This window comes from Boleophthalmus pectinirostris, unplaced genomic scaffold (genome assembly GCF_026225935.1).
Source record: "Boleophthalmus pectinirostris isolate CB_2022bp ecotype Guang Dong unplaced genomic scaffold, ASM2622593v1 HiC_scaffold_8, whole genome shotgun sequence".
Lineage (NCBI taxonomy): Eukaryota > Metazoa > Chordata > Actinopteri > Gobiiformes > Gobiidae > Boleophthalmus > Boleophthalmus pectinirostris.
This window is the reverse complement of record NW_026571515.1, coordinates 1906967-1916966: the sequence shown is the minus strand read 5'-3', so window position 1 is coordinate 1916966 and position 10000 is coordinate 1906967.

Sequence of the window (10000 nt, the reverse complement as noted above, 5' to 3'; positions counted from 1 at the left end):
GACTTAGGACTTAAACTTAGACTTAGACTTAGGACTTAAACTTAGACTTAGGACTTAAACTTAGACTTAGAACTTAGACTTAGGACTTAAAGTTAAGGCTTAAACATAGACTTAGGAATTAAACTTAGACTTAAACTTAGAGTTAGACTTAAACTTAGACCAAAATTTAGACTTAGGACTTAAAATTAGACTTAAAATTAGACTTAAACATAGACTTAGGACTTAAACTTAGACTTAGGACTTAAATTTAGATTTAAACTTAGACTTAGACTTAAACTTAGACTTAAATTTAATCTTAGACTTAGGACTTAAACTTAGGACTTAAATTTATATTTAAACTTAGACTTAGGACTTTAACTTAGACTTAAGTTTAGACTTAGACAAACTTTATTGATCCACAGGGGAAATTTGTCGTACACAGAATCTCACTCATCACAATAAAATATAATAACATAGAGTAAAAAAAAAATAAACAAATGATGATTGAATGATTCAATTTTCTGGGGGTGGATTATATTTGTGATTAATAACGTAAAATAATTACCTTGATGCATTTGTTAATTACCGTTGGAACATGACACTGAGGAAAAAAAATAGAAATTCATCCTAAACACGGTGAACGTGACCTTTGAGTGAAAACAAAAATACGAGAAAACACTCACTTCCTGTTTTGACTCATGATGCAATTATCAGGTTCTACACTAATGTTGTTTCCTCAATAAAAAAATTAAAAAAAAACTGCCTGAAGAAAGTTTTAGACACATCCATGCGTGTTTGAGTAATCTAGGGATCTCTCCTCGCTTTACATTTACACGACAAATCTCCATAAAAACACAAAAACATGACACGAAACACAAAACTGTACAAGTCGACACACAAAATGAGCAGGATGCACGCAGATTGTGTTGTGATAGAGCTCTGAAGGGGGAGTGACTTAGCGCGGGGAGCAAAGGAAAGGAAGTGGAGACTGAGAGCGAAAAAAACGAAACTGTAACTCATAAAACATGTTCAGTTTTGGCTGAATATGACATTTTGAAAAGGATAAAAGGAACGTGAGGGTGATTTCAATATGTGATATGTTAGAGTTATTAATACTCCACAGAAAATAAATACTCCTCTTTAAATCTGCTTTTAAACAGCTGAACTTTCAGAAACACAGAAAAACTCTTCCTCGTCTTTGTTCTGGTTTGATTCAAACTGGAAGCTCCTCTCTGTCTGTAAACGTTTCACCTCCACATGAACATGTTTAGAGTCTGTGGGAGGTTTTTACTTTTGTAATGGACCAAACAGAACGACAAAGATAAATAAAAATATAAAAATATGTTTAAATTTAATAAAGTCAAAGAGTCATTTAACAAAAGATCAAATTAGACAAATAATCTTTCCATCTATTTTCTTCCGCTTATCCGGCGTCGGGTCTCGGGGGCCTCAGTCTAAACAGGGACTCCCAGACTTCCTTCACCCCAGACACTTCCTCCAGCTCCTCCAGTGGGACCTGAGGTGTTCCCAGGCCAGTCCAGAGACACAGTCCCTCCAGTGTGTCCTGGCTCTTCCCCGGGGCCTCCTCCCGGTGGGACATGAACACCTCCTGAGGGACACGTCCAGGAGGCATCAGAACAGACGTCCTCCCCTCAGACGCTCCTCTCCACGTGGAGGAGCAGCGGCTCTACTCCGATAATATTTAACAAAAAGCCCGACTGGGTTAAACTTAAACCAAATTTGAACAGAACAAAACTAATCTGACCAGACAAAGAACAGGACGACTAACAAAAACTGAACACAAGAAGAAAAAATGACTCTAAATAATGAACTAAAACACAGGTGTCAAACATAGGGCCTGGGGGCCAGATCCGGCCCTCCAAGACCTTTAATCTGGCCCTCGGCTGATTTTCTACTCAAATATTTGAATGATATTTTCTATTAAAATCTTAATTTTCTGTGGTGTTTATCACAGCAGCGTCTCCAGCGTCTCTGTACGTGGCCCCTCCCACCAGAGCAGCACAAATGAAGACTTGTCTCTTTCCAAACGCTCTTAAAGGACGATCGTTTTGACTGTTGACCGTGACACCCTCATCAGAAAAATGTCCAACATGAGAAAAGTGGAGCCGAGTGCAGGATTTTACAACAAAAATTGACTTATTCCTGTTTACAGACAAGTTCATGTTAAAACATTGTGTTGAAATTGTTTTTTTCTTCAGGTTGTTCATAATATTATAATATTTAGTAAAAGAAAGAGTTCATCAATTCAAAAAGATTTCTGTAGTAGATTTGTGTTTCCCTGCACAAATATTACATTTTATTGTTATTTTTGGGGTTTATATGACATGAGTTTTCTGATCCGGACACTTTGGGATCAAAGTCGGTTGGACACGACCCCCGGAACAAAATGAGTTTGACTCTCCTGAACTAAAAGAATGAGAACTTCACACATCAGTCACTTGAGACGGTGCGTTGGAGCAGAGGGAGTCGCCCAAGAACAGAGAGAAAAATCCTGCACACCGTCTTATTTGCAAATTGTGAGATTTATTAGGACAAACCGAGCAACGTTTGAGCAGCAGGTCTTCGTCAGGCAAACAGCCTGATGAAGACAAGTAAGACAGTGTGTGGGACTAAATAATGAACTAAAACTACTAACTTCATCAAAAGTAACAATAAGACAAATAATTATAATACAGAAAATAATAACAGTGATGATAAAGTGACGTTAAACAAACTAGACAAACTAAGGCAGAGTTTGTGTCGCCGTAAACCTCCTCCACACAACATCTGTAACCGACGAGCACCTGCACGTTGAACCAATAAGAGCTGAAAACCAGACTTGGACTTCCAGAACTAACAAGGACTCTAAACAAGGACTGAAACCAGGACTGAACCAGGACTAAACCAGGACTAAACTGAAAACCAGGAAACTAAACTAAACCAGGACTAAATCTTGGACTAAACCAGGACTAAACTTGGACTGAACCAGGACTAAACTTTGCAGGACAGGACTGTGGACTCGGACTTCGGACCCTGTGGACTGTGGACAAGGACTTCTGCATCGATCCTTTCACCCGCGGTCACCTGACGGTTTACACGGGCACGTCCGCCGTTTCACCGTATTGTATTTATACAAAATACACCATATTTTGTATGAAGAAAAACGAAAAACCCATCATTTCAATCCAGGTTAAAAAAGCATCGTGACGCGCGATACTCACATTTGTACACAGCAAAATATTAAAAATGTTTTCCCTGTAATTCCACATTACTGCGTTACAGCAAAAAACAACGCAGCACAGAAACTCTTTACTTTTATAACACGTTACTCCCAACCAAAGTAAATAATTCAGACTTATATGAACTAAAATGTGTGCACCTATAGATTGGAAAATACACGTCTAAATCTAAATAAAGGAATTAAATTAAACTCTGTGCATTGTTACGGAAAACTTAACTTAAGTCACTTGTTATTCACCTCGACTTTAAACATCTGAGGTGATTGTAAAAAACATTTGCGTTGATATGATCCTGTTTCCTGCTTTGGGACATCGTAAAAAATGATATCAGCAGTAAAAGTCCCGGAGCTCTGACGCTGACGCTGACGCGGAGGCGGAGGCTGGGACTGGGAGTGGGATTGGTTCTGGGTGTGGAGTGAGATTAGATAAGAGACTCCAGACGCCACAGAAGCCTGGGCCCTCCGCTCCACAGACCCGACCCGGACCTGAGGGCGGAGGTCAGGTGTGGGCAGGTGGAGTCTGTCTGTGAGGAGAGACGGAGTGAGGGGACGGTTATAATTCTGCTTCATTTATCGCGAGTCCTTTGCTCCGTTTGCTTCTTATTTTGAGTTTATTTATTTTTACCATCTATAGTTTTATCATTTAATCAGTCAGACTTTATTTACCGAGCCACGTAAGGTTTCCGAAGTGCTTTCCAATAAAACCAACGCAATAAAAAATCACTCAAAACGTTAAACAGTGAAATAAGGCAAGGCAAGGCAAGTTTATTTGTACAGCACAATTCGTACACAAAGTAATTCAAAGTGCTTTACAGAATAAGAAATACATTAAAATCATAATAAAAACAAATCAAAACATAAATAATCATGAAGATTAAAATTTTAAAAAAGAGAGACATAAATTGGAGAGAAGAGTGTGGAATAAAAACCTTTCAGTTATTTGCACAGTTAAACAGAAATGTTTTGAGTCTGGATTTAAACAGCGTCACAGAAGAGTCTGTCTCACATGTTCAGACTGTTCCAGGTTTTAGCTGCATGAACCTGAAACTCTGACTCCCCTTGTTTAGTCGTGACTCTGGCACCAGCAGGAGTTGGTCCCTGAGCTCCTCAGAGTGTGAGATGTTCATATGACACTAACATGTCACAGATGGACTTTGGTGCTCGGCCATGGAGACACTTGTACAAACAGAGTTGCTTTAAAGTCTCTGAGCCACAGGAGCCAGAGCAGAGACCTGAGACCAGGACACTTATGTGCTCGTACTTCCTAGTTGGAGTCAGGACCCGAGCTGCAGCGTTCTGGATGTTGTGGATGTTCTGGATGTTGTGGATGTTGTGGATGTTCTGGATGTTCTGGATGTTGTGGATGTTGTGGATGTTGTGGATGTTCTGGATGTTCTGGATGTTCTGGATGTTCTGGATGTTCTGGATGTTCTGGATGTTCTGCAGCGTCTCACAGCTCGTTTGGAGAGACCAGTGAGCAGAACATTACAGTATCTAACCTACTGGAGACAAACGCATGGATAAGTTTCTCCAAGTCTGATTTAGACAGTAAACCTTTGATTTTTGCTATGTTTTTTAGATGGTAAAAGGCTGCAGATGTTATTGATTTGATGTGGCTGTTAAAGTTCAAGTCTGAGTCCATTATGTAATGCGTCGCTAACGAGGCAGCAAAGGATACAGTATATTTGTCGAGAAAACTGAACTCTTTTAATGTGAGCAAAATGATTCTTAACAGTTTTTATTGTTCTTTTATCGAAACTCTTCTTATTTTTCTTTTATTTGCTGGTTTGAATCCTTGTCTGTGAAGGATAAAAACAAACTGCAGAACATTGTTAAAACCTGCTCAAAAATCACAGAGTCAAACTGAAGGAGCCGAGTCTCTGTGGGAGGAGCAAAGTGAAGTGTCTCGTGTCTCGTGTCTCAGCTGCTCCATCCTCTGGCTCCTGATTTGATCCTGAGGCCTTCGGGGCGTCGGTTTTTGCTCCGGTACGAAAGATAAACCACTTCTCAAAGTCTTTTGTGCCTCTGCTGTTAAACTGCTAAATTCTAAGGGAAGTTTTCTGAATGATGTGCTCTGTGATTTGTAGATTATTACTGAGTTCCACTGGTCGACTGTAATGGACTGAGGTCGTTTTCACACCGCTAGTTCGATTATTTGGTAATAATAATTGTTATTATGTAGCAAATACACTCCAGTGTGTCCACTTTCACACCGGCAAATGAACCAAAACTGGTTCGATTCACGTGTGTCTGTTTCCCCGGTAAAACAGCGATACTCCAGTTATCAACACCGATGTTCCTGTTAAAACCACGGGCCGTCCTCATCTCAAATTATCACCATGAACTCATAAAACAGCAACATGTAGAACTTTGTACAAACTCACCGCATCAGCCCAGAGTTCGGGTAACAGCAGCAGCCAACAGCTCCTCAGGACGGGGCTGGGGTCTGGTCCTTGGTTCTTGGTCTGTTACAAGTTCGTTGGTCAGATGGTCCGGAGGCTCTGTCCTCCATGTGCTGGTTCCAAACGGTGGCGAGCAAGACCAGAGACCAGTGCGCAGTGGACTGGGTCTGAGCGGGTACGTTCCGTCGTCTGCATGCTGGTTCTGTGCGGGGAAAGTGAGAATGCGCTGTGGACTACACCTACTGGTCTGTGCGCGCTGCTCCTGTCCTCCGAGCTCAAGAACCGCGTCTGGTTCCGAGGTGGTGCAAAGCCTTCATCATCAAAAGATCAGATACAGGTCACATACGGCTGCGTTCACACTGCACCTGAAGTGACCCAAATCAGATTTTTTGGCCCCTATGTTCCTGTATCTGATCTTTTAATGTCAGTCTGAACCACACAGATCCGATTTTTTCAAATGTGACCCAGGACACTTGGATCTGTGCTCCTGAAACTGATACATATCTGATCTTTTGACATGTGACTTCAGTGTGAACGGCCAAAGTGCATTCATCCACCTACACGTTAACAAGACAAGACACAAACGTCACTATTCTGCGCTGAAGTAGGAGAAAATTGTTACTGAACTCTGTGTGACTGAAGTGAAGCACATCTCCACTCACCACAAAACACCACAACCAAAAACCTCGTCCTTCTCCTTCTCAATCTCCTCCTTAAAACAAGTCAGTTGTTCATGTTGTGGCTCCGGTACGAGAGGAACTTTAAAATCTCCAGGTGCTCGATGCTGCGTCCATGTTTGAACAACTTCCGTAAACACATTTAATGTTCACACTGGAGTCACATACAAGTCACATTTAACTGGAAATGTGAACGACCTCGAAAAAACATCGGATTTCACGAAAAAAATCGGAATTGAGCGTTAAACCCTGCAGTCTGAACGTAACCTACATGAACCAGTTCCTTCTGTTTTCTTCAGGATCAGAACATGAGTTGAGTTTGTTGTGTGACTCATGTGGCTCGTTGTTTCCTTTAAGTTTTGCTCTTTCTTCTCTTGAGACAGTGTGTGTGAGGAGACCGTGTGCATGTGCTGCTCTAGATCTGTGTGTGTGTGTGTGTGTGTGGTTTTGTGGCTGTCGTTGCGTCGCTGTGACCCTGGGAAACTCAGAGCAGTAAGTGTGTGTTCTACTTAAACACTCTGCAGTCAGGAGTTATAAATAATTAAAGGAAGTGTGAATCTGTTACTGTTCCAGAGAATCCACCTGCAAACACACACACCCTGACACACACACACACACACACACACCCGACACACACACACACACAGGTTCGTCCAGGGCTCAGGTGAAAACTCAGAACCTCCAGAATTCTGGGGTTTAGATGGAAACTGTTCACATCAGAGACACATTTTAGGTTTAAACTCACTGGATTTCAGCTTTGAACCTGCAACCCGAAAGAGAAAGTCACATGAGGCTCGTTCTGTTTTCTGATTGGAGAATCGTCTTGAACCGAAACACCAAATTAGAACAGAAACGTCCAACATTTTTGTGATTAAGAATAAATCCTCGTTACAGTTTTTCTCAGTAAAAGTCATATTTGATTTGAACATGTTTACATCAGATCTGGAGAAAGAGTTTGGTCAAGTTAACGAAATTTAAAATCAAAAATCTTGCAGACACTCCCTTTAAGATCTGTCTGTTTCTGTGTTGCTCTCGCTCACTGTGGGGGTGTTCTGCATGTATGTGTACTGTCAGAATGTTCAGCAGTTCATACAGTGGCAGACATTAAAAAAAACATTAAAAAACTTTTTAAAATAATCTGAAAATGCAAAAAAAAAATAAAATACAAAATGGCTTTAAAGGTTGTATGGAGGATTTTTTTTTTGTTTCAAATTGTCAATGAAAGTTTAAAATACCCTTATAGAAATGCAGCAGCCTGTAATTATGTTGATTAAAGAAAAAATGAAAAATCTGTCATCTGTGGACATGTGAGGGCATAAACATCAGCCAATAGATAACAAGGCTACCTCATCTATTGGCTGTCAGTGTCAAACTCCCTGCCTTTCTAGTGTAACTGATGCGCAGGGATTATGTGTTTATGCAGCGTTCTTAGAGGCTTTTTAAATTGTAGTTCCTCGCGTCGCACAAAGTTTGTTGAGAGGTGAACAAAAATCCACGGCCAGTTCGCCACAAACAAAAGTCCGTTTTTGAGGTCCTGAAGAAGAAGAGAAGGAGAAAAGGAGCGAAGGACAAACTGAGATTTCTTGGAGATCTCTTCCAGCGATTGCGCGAATGAAGCAGACGAAGGGTCTAAAAACTGATGTGTCGGTCGCTAAATTATTTCTAGACAGGAAACTTCAACAGGTAATTTGAACACGTGCTGGATGTAAACAAACGTGATTTCTAGAGTAAAGAGGCGAGATGTTTCTACTGAGGGAGGAAGGTGGTGTCACACATGCACACATTTGAAAAGGATGTTCTGTATTTCTTTCCCTTAAAAATCCTCTATACAACCTTTAAAGAGCACATTTTCAGTTTCCTTTGATGAGTCTGAGTGTTCATGGTTCTGTTTAGGAGTTTGATTTTTAACTAAAACGTGAGAGTGACTGACTAAAAATCCTGTTGTAGTGTGACCAGACCAGACGTCTCCACTGATTTGTCAAGAAATGTCCCAGGTGTCTCTGTTTTTGACCAATCTGACCCCTGCGACAGTAAAGCGAGACATAAACTGACATTTGTTTTGGTAAAATTACAGAAAACACAAAGTTATATTACGGAAGCCGAGAGGGGCCACAACAAACGCAAACGCCGCAACAAATACGAATGCCACAAAACACAACAAAAAAGCCACACAAACCAAAAAAAGCCACCAACGGAAATGACCCGAGACTCTATTTTAATGCAAAACCGCAACAAATACAACAACACAAACGCAAACCACACAAAAAAACAAACACGTTAAAAAGCCACAACACTTAAAAAAGCCGCAACACATCAAAAAGCCGCAACACATCAAAAAGCCGCAACACATAAAAAACAACACATAAAAATCCATCAAAACCACATCAAACCAAAAAAGCCACAACAAGTGACCTCGGACACATTAAAAAGCCACAAACACAAAAGCACAAACTAAAAATCCATAACGCATCAAAAAGCCACATCAAAACAAAAAAAGCCACACAGAAGTGACCACTGGACTCTATTTCCACGGACGATCAGCGCAAGTGAAGAAAGAAAACACAACGTGAAATGAAAAATTTAAAACAATAAATTACTTTACTTACGTTTCCAAACTTCTCCGTTCCTTTACTTTCACTTGTAGTTCTTCTTCTTCACTGCTGCTTGATCGGTCCGTCGGAAATAGAGTCCCGCGCTCACTTCTGTTGTGGCTTTTGATGTGTTGCGGCTTTTGTGTGTGTGCTTTTAATGTGTTGTGGCTTTTTGTGTTGTGGCTTTTGTTGTGTTGTGGCTTTTTGATTTGTGTCCGGCGGTCACTTCCGTTGGGGCTTTTTTTGGTTTGAGTTTTTTAATGTGTTGTGGCTTTTTAATGTTGTTTTAGTGTGGCGTTTGTGTATGTGTTGCGGCATTTGCGTTTGTGTTGTGGCTTTTTTGATGTGTTGTGGGCTTTAATTGTGTTTTTATGTGTTGTGGCATTTTGTGTTGTGGCTTGCGTTGTTGTGGGCTTCCTTTTTTGGCTTGCGAGAGTTGTGTGGCTTTTTAGTGTTTGTGGTTTTTAATGTGTGTGGAGTTTTGTTGTTGTTGCGTTGTTCCATTTCGAGTGTGCGGCATTTCGTTGTGTTGCTTTTTAGTGTGTGTGGCTTTTTAATTGTTGTGTTGTTGAGTTTGTTGTGCGGCGTTGCATTAAAATAGAGCCGCGGTCATTTCCGTTGTGGCTTTTTTTGGTGTGTTGTGGCTTTTTGTCGTGTTGTCGCGTTTGTATTTGTTGCGGCGTTTGCGTTCGTTGTGGCCCCTCTCGGCTTCCGTATTAGGACCAAAAGCATAAGTTTGGTTCTTGTAACAAACGATGTAAAGTTGTTATTGTTTAAATCGTATTGTTCACCGTTTTACTCAGCCCGACTCTGGATTCATCTTCTTTTTGTTCAGCTAAAAGCGCTTCAGTTTTTTTGCTTTTGTTGACCTGAGTTCAGCCGTAGTGACACAGAAAGACGAGAACTACAGGCTCCCTCCTCGTGTTCAGGAGTCACGAGAGCAAAGAGTCAGTTTAACCTGAGAAGAATTGACATCTTCAAAAAATAAAAATAAAAATGAAGATAAGAAATAAGAAAAAACTTGACTGTATTTCTGTTCGAGTGTGTAGAACAATTTGAGTGAAGATTTTAAAAAGTCTAACACTGTAGAAGCGTTTTAAAAAAAGAGTGTAA